General features: G+C 43.0%; 1 long non-coding RNA gene across 1 annotated transcript; it reads right to left on the bottom strand.

Annotated features, from left to right (window-relative positions):
- Positions 1-12250: 12250 nt before the first annotated feature.
- LOC147369797 (uncharacterized) lies at positions 12251-13092 on the bottom strand. Its single transcript, XR_015167898.1, has 2 exons — positions 13027-13092; positions 12251-12604 (listed from the first exon to the last, which is right to left on the bottom strand). It is a non-coding gene; the product is annotated as an uncharacterized LOC147369797 (long non-coding RNA).
- Positions 13093-13869: the final 777 nt, after the last annotated feature.

Genomic DNA, 13869 nt, shown 5'->3' with positions numbered 1-13869 from the left:
AGTTTATGGCATCTTATTATGGCAATCCCAGCAGATTAAGACAGTTTTCTAAGGCTTTCCCTCCCTCCTTTTCTGGGACTGTGTTTTCCACTTTTATCCATTCCACAAGGGGAAGCTGTCATGTTAGTACAAAAGGAGTCATTCCAGGTCACTGCTGACTGGTTCCCAATGGATGAGTACCTCCCTCTTTTCCCACCCATACCATGGCTAATTGGCTCAGAGACAGGCACCTGATCTAGGTTGGACGAATTAGAATTTTCACAGGCTCTGGAGAACTCACAATGAGGAAGTAATTATCCAGTGACAAAAGCAGAATATGTAAAATTAGGGAACACTGGTGGACATTCTTCTACCATGTTGATAATGACACCAGTACAAGGCAGAGTAGATATAAGAACCAAAGAGTCCTGACACTACTGTTTCTGCCTCTAGTTTTCCCAAGGCCCAGCTGTGACACTGCCCTTCCCATAACTTTATATTCATGCTTGGTTTCTGGAGCCAATAAATTCCCCCTATACTTAAGCAACTTTGACAGGGATGTTTGTCACTTGCTCTAAGAAGAATTAAATGTAATTCAGAAAGCATAACCAAGATTGGGAGACTAATAAATACTTGTTGATTGCCTGCTTGCCACTTATTGGCTTCAGTCTTGCTGAGAGATAACATCTTGGGAAAATATTGACTGCCATAGACTCCAACTGGGAGATACAACTCAAGCAATTCACATTTGCAGTACTTGTGAAATTCAAGGCAGCTAACTAACTGGAAGGGTGAAAATATATTAAGAGGTCTTCACTAAGAGTGGAGAGAAAGAGATGTTACACCAGGGTAACACACTCAAAATGACGACAAGAAGTAAAGGAGCAGGAAGTAGTCCGGGCCACAGATCAAAAGAGCAGGCTCTCCATCCTGGACCTACTTGGCCCACAATGTGCCAAGCTCTGTGGGTGGCAGTTGGCAGTGCAGATCTACTGTCTAGAAAGAGTAGAGATGGTCGTTGGGAAGTTCCTTCCTTAGATGGCACCTTGGACATCACCAGTCTGGACCAGCCAGACTGTATAAGAGGGGCCTCAGGTGTCACCACATTGACCAAGGAGAAGATAGGCTTCCAAATCAAGGTGGCAGAGTGACAATGCTGCAGGGACAGAGAACTGTGCCAGGCAGAAATGGGGGCCAAATGGAGAGCAAAGGGCTGTCCTGTTTGGCTGGTGATTATGAGGACCTAGGGAAACTAGATCTTGCAATATAAGAAACAAACAACAAAAATAAAATCATCACGTGAAATCTCACTGTTTTAAAATGTGTCAAAAACAACAACACATGTATACCTGTGGCAGATTCATTTTGATATATGGCAAAACCAATACAATATTGCAAAGTTAAAAAATAAAATTAACAACAACAACAAAAACCCAAACAGTGTCTTGGCAAAAACTAAACAACAACAACAAAACACTATGCCTTCATACCCAACATGAAGCATGGCCTTTGCACAGTATGGTGTATATGTTAAATTATGACACTAAGTCACATACTGCCTTATCATATCAATGTCAGCAGGACAGCTACTGTGTACTACCAGGATCTACACATTAGAGATGCCTGATTTGCCTAAATGTAAAGTCGATGGCCCTATATCCTGACAAGTAAAACTGATGGAGTCAGCATGTATACTAGTCAAACTAGTAACGTGTACCAAATACGAGAACCCTGAACTTCCATTAGCACATTACTGACACTTGGGCCCACAGCAGGGCTCATGCTGTCCTGATGCTCTCCTGATGCTTGAGGGTCCCTTCTCTGGCTGGGGACTCTGGACCTCACCCTAGATCCAATCTCCAGTGCTAGGTTAGGTGTTTGCTGGAAAGAGAGCTTTAATCCACATTCACATGGAAATGCAGGGATACTGTGGCCTCCCTGTCCGAAAGGAATGTATATGAGCCTATGTAAAGGTGTATCTTAATAGGAAGGTTTGGTTTAAATGAGATAGTCTCATATTGGATGATCTTTTACTATGTTCCATAATTTTATAAGAAATAGGAATCATTCGGAAAGTCTACCTCTGGAATTTTCCACCTGTTATACCAAAGGCTTGGAGCCAATACTGAAGGCTTTAGACTTCCAAATATAAGTAGTCAGTCCCCCAAAAATGACAGAGTGAGGCTGGCATGTATGTCTCAATGGATACTCTGATTCCCAGTTTCTTGTTCTTCTTTCTCTCCCTCTATTCTGATGCCAACTCTATTTCCCGGCTCTCCGAGGTTAGAAGACACAAATAAGTGCAAAGTCATTAGCCAAAATCTTTCTTTTGCAGAGAAAATGGCAAATTTATAAAGGGACCAAAGAGAAAAAGAAGAAGAGGCAGAAAAATCAGGGGGTGGACATTCTAAAATTAACTCATTTATCTATATTTAATTCTGTTGGTTCTTTATGTTGTTCAACATTTATTTTCCCTTTACTTCTGTTTGTTTTGATAATTAGGAAGCAAAATTCAGATGTCTTTCGTGCCCGAAGGGGAAGATATTACAACCACCCTTGTAACTAAGCCCTCAGACATGCAGACACATATCTCAAGCTTGGTTTAGTGGGGATTGGGGATTTTCACCACCTAAGTCTGCAGTGTTAGGGGCTGTCAGCTCTAATCATCTATCTTGTTGATTATCCAGGTGCTTTGGGGCTTTTTTTCACTTCATCCTGCCTACTGCCTGAATTGGCACAATGTCATATTATCAGCTTGGTGAATGAGGAAGCATGGAAAAGAGGACTTAAGGAAAAGAATAGGAACACACTCTCCATCATATTGGAAAGAACTCTCTGAAAGCTTACCACTGATTCCTAAGCTAGAGTGGCTCAGGTTCCTTCCTGTTCAGGCAGTGAGTAGCTGGAGACATCAGCCTAGGTGGTGAGCAAGAGATATAACCAGTAGTCCTAACATCCCACTTGAACAAAGTTCTAGACTCTTCTTTTCAATCTAGGGCTGAAAGTCATCTGAGAGATGTACATTTGTATCAGACAAAGAAGTAAGGTAGGAGAGTTAAAGCTTGGAAGTCCAAAAAGTCATCTAGACAGCTTGGAGAGTGAAAGGAAGTACTGTTCATAGTTATGTGTGGACATTAGCTATGAACTGGTAGCTCTGGTGTTCCCACCCTTCCTATGAATCATGGAGGCAAGCAGTCCCAATTCTGTTTTGGTCAGAGTTCCCTTCGAATATGAGATTAAATTTATGAAATTACTCCTTGCACAAACATGTTTTGTATAAAATTTCTAGAGTTCCAGAAGTCCTTCTCACTCCAGTCATTGATCCCGAGCTAGAAGATTTTTATGGCAAAGATACTAATCGTGGCTTATAAAAGCATCCATTCCCTAGCCTCCACTGACTAAACGTATGGACAAAGAGGGGCCCAGAATTCTTCTTTTAAGAAGAAGTGGCAAATATACACAGAAGAACTGTATTAAAAAGGTCTTAATGACCCAGAAAACCACAATGATGTGATCATCTAGAGCCAGACATCCTGGAGAGTGAATTTAAGCGGGCTTTAGGAAGCATCACTATGTAAAAAGCTAGTGAAGCTAATGAAATTTCAGCTGAACTATTTCAAATCCTAAAAGATGATGCTGTTAAAGTGCTGCACTTAATATGAGAACAAATTTGGAAAACTCAGAAGTGGCCACAGAACTTGGACTTTCATTCCAATCCCAAAGAAAGGCAATGTCAAAGAATGTTCAAACTACTGCACAATTGCCCTCATTTCACATGCTAGGAAGATAATGCTCAAAATCCTCCAAACTAGGCTTCACCAGTACATGAACCAAGAACTCCCAGATGTTCAAGCTGTATTTAGAAAATGAACCAGAGATCAAGTTGCCAACATTCTTTGGATAATAGAAAAAGCAAAAGAATCCATAAAAACATCTGCTTCTGCTTCATTGACTACTTTAAAGGCTTTGACAGTGTGGATTACAACAAACTGTGGAAAATCCTTCAGAAGATGAGAATACCAGACACCTTACCTGCCTCCTGAGAAACCAGTATGCAGGCCAAGAAGCAACAGTTAGAACCAGACATGAAAAAACAGAATGGTTCCAAATTGGGAAAGGAGTATGTCAAGGCTGTATATTGTCACCTTGCTTATTAAACTTATATGTACGGTACATCATGTGAAATGCCAGGCTGGATGAAGCTCAAGCTAGAATCAAGACTGCTGAGAGAAATATAAATAACCTCAAATACGCAGACATCACCCTTATGGCAGAAAGTGAAGAGGAACTAAAAAGCCTCTTGATGAAGGTGACAAAGGAGAGTGAAAAAGCTGGCTTAAAACTCAACTTTCAAAAAACTAAGATCATGGCATCCAGTTGCATCATTTCATGGCAAATAGATGAGGAAAAAATGAAAACAGTGACATTTTCTTTTCTTGGGCTGCAAATCATTGCAGATGGTGACCACAGCTATGAAATTAAAAGGTGCTTGCTCCTTGGAAGAAAAGCTATGACAAACCTAGACAGCATATTTAAAAGCAGAGACATCATTTTGCCAACAAAGGTCCGTCTAGTCAAAGCTATGTTTTTTCCAGTAGTCATGTATGGATGTGAGAGTGAACTATGAAGAAGGCTGAGTGCCTTCAAATTGTGGTGCTAGAGAAGACTCTAGACAGTCCCTTGGACAGCAAGGAGATCAAACCAGCCAATTCTAAAGGAAATCAACCCTGAATACTCATTGGAAGGACTGGTGCTGAAGCTGAAGCCCCGGTACTTTGGCCACCTGATATGAAGAGCCATTGGAAAAACTCTGATGCTGGGAAAGATTGAGGGCAGGAGAAGGGGGTGACAGAGAACTAGATCATTGGATGGCATCATCGACTCAATGGCCATGAGTTTGAGTGAACTCCAGGGGATAGTGAAGGACAGGGAAGCCTGGCATACTGCAGTTCCATGGGGTCACAAAGAGTCAGACACAACTGAGCAACTGAACAACAACAACAACCAGAATTCTGTGTGTTCATGAAAGACAATCACCCCAATCTCACCCCAAAATGTTCTCTGCCTCAACACTGTCAGGTCAGAGTTAATCTGTTTATGCCTCTTATCCAAGGTTTTATCCAGTCTTTACAACTTTACAATGCCTCTTATCCAGTCTTTACAACCTGCCAATACTCCTACATTCCTTGTATCCCACACTGCACTCCCCACACAGCACACAGGTAGGAGGTCAGAAAAATGAGCTGAGCCCATCCTGCCATTCCACAGCCCTCTTCTCTGCTTCATGCTTGCCATAGCCCATATTACCATAAGTGAAGTGAATGTCACTCAGTTGTGTCCAACTCTATGTGACTCCATGGACTGTATAATTTTCCAGGCCAGAATACTGTAGTGGGTAGCCTTTCCCTTCTCCAGGTTCAGTTCAGTTCAGTTGCTCAGTTCAGTTCAGTTCAGTCACTCAGTCGTGTCCGACTCTTTGCAATCCCATGAATTGCAGCACGCCAGGCCTCCCTGTCCATCACCAACTCCTGGAGTTTACCCAAACTCATGTCCACTGAGTCGGTGATGCCATCTAACCATCTCATCCTCTGTCGTCCCCTTCTCCTCCTGCCTTCAATCTTTCCCAACATCAGGGTCTTTTCAAATGAGTCAGTTCTTTGCATCAGGTGGCCAAAGTATTGGAGTTTCAGCTTCACCATCAGTCCTTCCAATGAACACCCAGGACTGATCTCCTTTAGGATGGACTGGTTGGATCTCCTTGCAGTCCAAGGGACTCTCAAGAATCTTCTCCAACACCACAATTCAAAAGCATCAATTCTTTGGCACTCAGCTTTCTTTATAGTCCAACTCTCACATCCATACATGACTACTGGAAAAACCATAGCCTTGACTAGATGGACCTTTGTTGACAAAGTAATGTTTCTGCTTTTTAATATGCTATCTAGGTTGGTCATAACTTTCCTTCCAAGGAGTAAGCATCTTTTAATTTCATGGCTGCAATCACCACCTGTAGTTATTTTGGAGCCCAGAAAAATAGAGTCAGACACTGTTTCCCCATCTATTTGCCATGAAGTAATGGGACCAGATGCCATGATCTTAGTTTTCTGAATGTTGAGCTTTAAGCCAACTTTTCACTCTCCTCTTTCACTTTCATCAAGAGGCTCTTTAGTTCTTCTTCACTTTCTGCCATAAGGGTGGTGTCATATGCATATCTGAGGTTATTGATATTTCTCCAGGGGATCTTCCCAATCCAGGGATTGAACCCAGGTCTCCCACATTGCAGGTGGATTCTTTACCAGCTGAGCTACAAAGAAGTTACATTTTCCTGTATGACCCCGTTAGACACAAAGGTAGGAATTCCAATCTGTTCACTGCATTAGCCTCAGTACCTAAAAAGAGCTCTTGGTGCATAAAAGGCATCCCATACATGTTTTGTGAATGAAAATCCAATGAATGGAAAGCTAACATTTATTGAGCACCTACTGCATGCCAGACGTGTAAACACTTTTTTTTTTTTTTTACAAATACTGTTTCATTTCTTCTTTACAACAATCCAATGAGGGTAGTATTATTATTTTAATTTTACAGATATTTTTTTAGAATTATTTTAATTTTTACAGATAAGGAGACTGAGACTTAGAAAGGTTATGGAAGATAGCCAAAGCCACAGAGCAGTGACTGATGGAGCCAAGATTCACTCTGGCATCTGTGCTCCCAGATACTGTGACTTAAAGTCATTACATGAAATGCCCTAAGGCATGAGTTATTCTGTGTTACAAATGGGACATCTTGACCTCTGTTTCCTGTTTTTGCCTAAGCTGTTTTCTGTTATTCTAACAGATGAGGAGATAAACCTGATCTATTTCACATAACACACTACAACATTTCTTCCCATAGCATGTTTGGGAAAGGATTTGGAACATTAGACCTTGAAATATTTGATTAAAACAAGTAACTCATGAAATTAGATGACAATACTCACTTTCCACCACCCTCATACAAACAATATCCACTACATAAGAAGTCAGGTTGGAGAACGCCAGTGGTCCCAATTGAACATTCATGGCATGCCTGCAGTGGAAGCCGAGGAACCCAACACTTGCTCAGAATGATGCATTGCACCTGCAAGGCTGCAATGACATATTCATTTCTCATTCATGGGGAGAGTGGGACACCTCTGGAAAGAATGGTCTGGAGCAGGCAACTAGAGATTGACCAAAAGGCAAGCAAGATGTCAACGTGAAAGCGTAGGACCACCTTCTAAAATACAGCTCTCAATGCCTCCCATGCTGTGCCTAAGATGCTATTGCAGGGAGACAGATTTGAGATACTAAATCACCAAGCAGGAAAAAAATTATTTGTGCAAAATCTGCAATAACATCCACATTTCCATAAATGCCAACCCTTTGTGTGCTAAGCAGGGTCATCCCTTATTTATATTAGTGATACTGTAGAAGGTTCAAATACAGAAGATCCCCTTTTCCCCCCCTCAAAGCCTCAGTTGGGCTAGAGATCTCAACACTAAGATATTAAAGGTTTCTGAAGAAATTAACTCATTTGGTATGCATAGACATGCCAGGAATTGGTCTGGAGGACACAGAAATGAAAAAAAACAAAACAAAACAAAAAACAGACCTTTTGTCTCTCGTCCTCCTATGGCTAGACTTCAAGTTATGCTAAGGATGTAATATTAGGTCATGATCAGCAGTATATCAGCAAAAACTGTTGTGCTACTGAATCATTCAACAGGACCAGAGACCCAGAGAGGAGCATCTCAAAACATCTTAATTACAGCACTCTGATTGCAGGGTTTTCTAGTAGGATCTCAGAAGTTGTGATGCCTCCCACTAGACTTAGGCTACCTAAATGGGTGCTGGTGTAAAGGCAGATTCCTAGGTCCCATCCTCTGTCTATGAAATCAAAATCCCTGAGGGCTCAGTCCAGGAATATATGTGCATGTTAACAATCTTCTAGGGAGAGTCTGATGCCTCACCCATCATGTAACTACTCGTCTAGGAATCACAGCTCTAGATCCCTAAGCCTGCATTTGGGATCCAGAGAGTCAACTTATCACTTTATGTTCTTTTTCACCTTGTTGATTTTTCTCATTATGCTAGAATAAAACCATCTATTTAGAGCTGATAGAGAATTTATTGAGTGCTTCAGATTTATAAATCAGGATAGCCATGTCCAAATCTGTCACTAAATAGTTACGGTAAACTTGGACAACTTACTTAGCTCTCTAAGCCTCAATCCACTCATCTGATAACTAGGGAATGATAGCTACCTCTTGGTATTTTTGAAGAGGTTAATGTCATAATACTCAAAATGTGATTATAATACATAATACAGTGCTTGGCAGGAGCAGGATAACAACAATGGTGGGGGGGGGGGGGTGGTAGTGACATTGAGGCCCATAGTCAGAAGGAGGGTCACTAACAGAGCCATGTAGAGTCCCAGGTTTGGAATCTGAGAATCTGATGAAGTGAGATAAGTAAAAGAATGATAGGGAAATGTGTATAAAGGTGTTTGTCAGGGACAGAGGGAGCACTCTAATTTTAGGGTTCCGCAATATATAACCCTTGGGTCAAATACAACTTGATATCTGTTTGTAAATAAAGTTTTATTGGAATGCAGCTACATCATGTGTTTACATTCTGTCTATGGCTACTTGAAAGCTATAATAGAAGAAATGAGTAGTTGTGGCAGAGATCATATGGCCCACAGAACCTAAAATATTTTCTGTCTGGTCCTTTTTAGATAAAGTTTGCCAATTCCTACCCTCATGGGTTGCAAGAGGGGCTTTTACACCAGAAGAGGGGGCCCAAGAGACATTGAATAATGAGGAAGATAAAAGTGCTAGCTGAGTTGACTTACACTGCTCACCAAAATGCCACACACACCACAGACCACACAGATGGCATGCACACACATATACAACATCCTCCAGGCTTACTACCTGTGATACACACAAATTCACTACACAGCCTCTATACCCACACACTCCACCACTCCACCTTCCCCAGACACTCCTATACATTCCACATGCCCCCACACACCCAATACATATCCCATGTTTCATACACATATCACACACTCCACACATAACATGCCTCCCCAGATGTAAACACAGTCCCCTGACATTATACATAACCCACTCCACATGGTACATCACCCCTCTTCCAGGAGATCATTCAGTATTCTCCTGCTTTGGTTTTCTCAGGACACCTGTCTCCTAGTCTGGCTGAAGGGAAGAAGTATAAAGTTGAGAGCCAGAACACTTAGATTCAGTGCTGCCCCTGCCATTAACCAGCTCTATGACCTTGGGCAGGTCCTTATGTCCTTCTGAGCCTCAGGGCCCTCATTTGTAAAATGAGCATGTTGGAATTGTTGGGCTATTTACTAAGGCTAGACATTCCCTAAATACAGAGGTTATAGATATGTCTTTATGCATCTGTTAGGGAAAAGGACTTTAGAGGAAAGGAGTTGACTGGATTGCTGGATATTCCCTTGGTTCCTTTCAGAATCAGGGTTCAGGCTCATGCTCTGGGAATGACATTCTTAACCTCTACCTTTGGTCATTATGTCAACACTAAATAGGTGTTGGTTAGCTGCAGATGGTGACTGCAGCCATGAAATTAAAAGACACTTACTCCTTGGAAGGAAAGTTATGCCCAACCTAGATAGCATATTCAAAAGCAGAGACATTACTTTGCCAACAAAGGTCCGGCTAGTCAAGGCTATGGTTTTCCCTGTGGTCATGTATGGATGTGAGAGTTGTACTGTGAAGAAGGCTGAGCACCGAAGAATTGATGCTTTTGAACTGTGGTGTTGGAGAAGACTCTTGAGAGTCCCTTGGACTGCAAGGAGATCCAACCAGTCCATTCTGAAGGAGATCAGCCCTGGGATTTCTTTGGAGGGAATGATGCTGAAGCTGAAACTCCAGTACTTTGGCCACCTCGTGTGAAGAGCTGACTCTTTGGAAAAGACTCTGATGCCGGGAGGGATTGGGGGCAGAAGGAGAAGGGGACGACAGAGGATGAGATGGCTGGATGGCATCACTGACTCGATGGACGTGAGTCTGGGTGAACTCCGGGAGTTGGTGATGGACAGGGAGGCCTGGCGTGCTGCAATTCATGGGGTCGCAAAGAGTTGGACACGACTGAGAGATTGAGCTGAACTGAACTGAACTGAGCATTATGAAATGAATCATATCCTCCACCTTCAACGAAATTTATGTGAAAGCCATAACCCCAACATGAGGTTTTGGAGACAAGGCCTTTATGGAGGTAACTAATCTGATTTAATAGGGTTCATGTCCTTATAAGAAGAGGAAGAGACATCAGAGCTTGCTCTTTCCATGTCTACATAGAGGAAAGACCACATGAGGACACAGTGAGAAGGTGGCTGTCCACAAGCCAGGAAGAGAGACCTCACCAGAAGACAATACCTTGATCTTGGAATTACAGCCTCCAGAACTGTGAGAAAACAAATTTCTGCTGTTGAAACCATCCAGGGGGTGGTCCTAAGATGGCAGAGGAATAGGACGGGGAGATCATTTTCTCCCCCCACAAATTCATCAAAAGAACATTTGAATGCTGAGCAAATTCCACAAAACAACCTCTGAACGTTGGCAGAGGACACCAGGCACCCAGAAAGGCAGCCCATTGTCTTCAAAAGAAGATTAAAAAATATAAAAGATAAAAAGAGAGACAAAAGAGTTAGGGGCGGAGATCCATCCCAGGAAGGGAGTCATAAAACAGGAGAAGTTTCCAAACACCAGGAAACCCTCTCACTGGAGGGTCTGTGGGAAGTTTTGGAATCTCAGAGGGCAACGTAACCAGGAGGAAAAATAAGTAAATAAAACCCACAGATTATGTGCCTAATGGCAACTCCCAGCAGAGAAGTAGCCCAGACACTCATGTCCGCCACCAGCAAGAAGGGGCTGAAAAGAGAGGTTCGGGTTGCATTGCTTAGGGTAAGGACCAGGCCTGAATGCCCCGAGGGCAATCTGAGGGAGCTAACCTGAGATAGCAACCCAAACTGTGGGATAGCCAGAGGGAGAGAGAAAAAAAGAGAGAGAGAGAACTTTTCTGCGAAAAGCCCTAACCTAAGGCACTGCTGCGCAGCTCACAGAACAAAGGACTGGGTGAATACCAGAGGACAGCTAGCCGGCAGCAGACTGGCCCATCCCCCACCGGATGCAAGGAAGCAGGCGGGCGGCAGCCAGAGCCTGAAAGGGGCAATCTCAGCCCCAGAGAAGGCATCCTCTACCAAACTGCGAGCAGGCTCCCAGTTGCTAAGCAAGTCTTCCTGGGATCCTGGACGGTTGACATCCACCAGGAGGGTCACAGCCTGAGATCAACTCCCCAGAGGAGACACATAGCACACCTGAGACGGCGCTCCTGCTGCGCATCCAGGAAACTGAGCGGCTGGGACGGAGGAGGTGATAAGATGCACTGCACTAGAGGAGAGTGCGCTCGCCAAGCACCTAGTTGCCTGAGCTGCTTGGACCTGGGAAGTGCACACAACCCAGGGCCCACTTTAGACAGTTCCCCTGCAGAGCAACCTGGAGCCTGAGCAGCGTAGACTGGGAAACCACACACGCTGTGAGCAGGGGCAAACCCAGTGTGGCCAAGACACTGCGAGCACTTCCTACACATGCCAGTGATATTTGTTTGCAGTTTTCCTCCCTCCCCACAGCACGACTGAACAAGTGAGCCTAAATAAATGACCACCTTTACCCCCTTGTGTCAGGGCGGAAATTAGACACTGAAGAGACTTGCAAACAGAAGAAGCCAAAATAAACAGAGGGAACTGCTTTGGAAGTGACAGGTGCAACAGATTAAAACTCATAGTTAGCACTGACTACATTGGAAGAGGCCTATAGATCTTGAGACAGAGAAGGCAATGGCAACCCACTCCAGCACTCTTGCATGGAAAATCCCATGGACGGAGAAGCCTGGTAGGTGGCAGTCCATGGAGTTGTGAAGAGCCTGACATGACTGAGTGGCTTCACTTTCACTTTCATGCATTGGAGAAGGAAATGGCAACCCACTCTAGTGTTCTTGCCTGGAGAATCCCAGGGACGGTGGACCCTGGTGGGCTGCCGTCTACGGGGTCGCACAGAGTCGGACACGACTGAAGTGACTTAGCAGCAGCAGCAGCATTGATCTTGAGAAGTATAAGCTGGAACAAGGAACTATATGAAACTGAACTGACCCTGCACTGCCCGCAACAGCTTCAGAGAAATTCCTAGACATTTTTACTATTATCATTTTAAAACATTTTTATATTTTCTTTTATTTTTAAGTCCTCTGTTACTCCTGTAATTTTCATTTTTATAACCTACTATTACCTTGCAACCCACTCCAGTACTCTTGCCTGGAAAATCCCATGGACAGAGGAGCCTGGTAGGCTGTAGTCCATGGGGTCGCTAGGAGTCAGACACGACTGAGAGACTTCATTTTCACTTTTCACTTTCATGCATTGGAGAAGGAAATGGCAACCCACTCCAGTGTTCTTGCCTGGAGAATCCCAGGGGCGGTGGAGCCTGGTGGGCTGCCGTCTATGGGGTTGCACAGAGTCGGACACGACTGAAGCAACTTAGCAGCAGCAGCATTACCTTGCAAAAAAAAAAAAAAAAAAAAGACCCTATTTTTAAAGCAAACTTCATATATATATTTTTATAATTTTTGTGATTTTTTTTTTTTTTAATATTGTATTTTTGAGAGTCTAAACTCTACTCTAGATTTTTAATCTTTGCTTTTTGGTACTTGTTATCAATTTTGTACCTTTAAGAATCCAATCTTCAGTATGCATTTTTACTTAGGAGTGTGATTACTGGCTTGATTGCCCTCTCTCCCTTTTGACTCTCCTTTTTCTCCCCTAAGTCACCTCTATCTCCTCCCTCACCCTTCTCTCCTCTATCCAACTCTGTGACTCTCTCTGGGTATTCCAGGCAGTGGAGAACATTTAGGGAACTGACTACTGGCTAGATCTGTCTCTCTCCTTTTGACAACCCCCACCCCTTCTCCTCCTGCTTACCTCTATCTCCTTCTTCCTCTTCTCTTCTCTGTGTAACTCCATGAACCTCTCTGGGTGTTCCAGGCTGTGGAGAGCACACAGGGATATGATTATTGGCTAGATTACTCTCCCTTTTTGATTTCCTCCCTTCTCCTCCTGGTCACCTCTATCTCCCTCCTCCCTCTTCTCTTCTCCATGTAACTCAGCGAACCTTTCTGGGTGTCCCTCGTTGTGGAGAATCTTTTCCGCATTAACCTAGATGTTTTATCAACAGTGATGTATGGATGGAGAAGTCTTGAGGCTACTGTAAGAATAAGAATGAAAAACAGAAGCAGGAGGCTTAAGTCCAAAACCTGAGAACACCAGAGAACTCCTGACTCCAGGGAACATTAATCGATAAGAGCTCATCCAAAAGCCTCATCCAAATAACCTAACTCTACACCTAAAGTAACTAGAAAAGGAAGAAATGAAGAACCCCAGGGTTACTAGAAGGAAAGAAATCATAAAAATTAGGGTAGAAATAAATGCAAAAGAAACAAAAAAGACCATAGGAAAAATCAACAAAGCTAAAAGCTGGCTCTTTGAGAAGATAAATAAAATAGCAAACCATTAGGCAGACTCATCAAGAAACAAAGGGAGAAGAATCAAATCAACAAAATTAGAAATGAAAATGGAGAGATCACAACAGACAACACAAAAACACAAAGGATCATAACAGACTACTATCAGCAACTACATGCCAATAAAATGGACAACGTGGAAGAAATGGACAAATTCTTAGAAAAGTACAACTTTCCAAAACTGGACCAGGAAGAAATAGAAAATCTTAACAGACCCATCACAAGGACGGAAATCGAAACTGTA

This window comes from Bos grunniens, chromosome 7 (genome assembly GCF_055505025.1).
Source record: "Bos grunniens cultivar Pamir isolate PY7600 chromosome 7, Bosgru_T2T1.0, whole genome shotgun sequence".
Classification (NCBI taxonomy): domain Eukaryota; kingdom Metazoa; phylum Chordata; class Mammalia; order Artiodactyla; family Bovidae; genus Bos; species Bos grunniens.
Note: the sequence above shows the minus strand (reverse complement) of the source record. Positions and strands in the feature narration are given on the sequence as shown.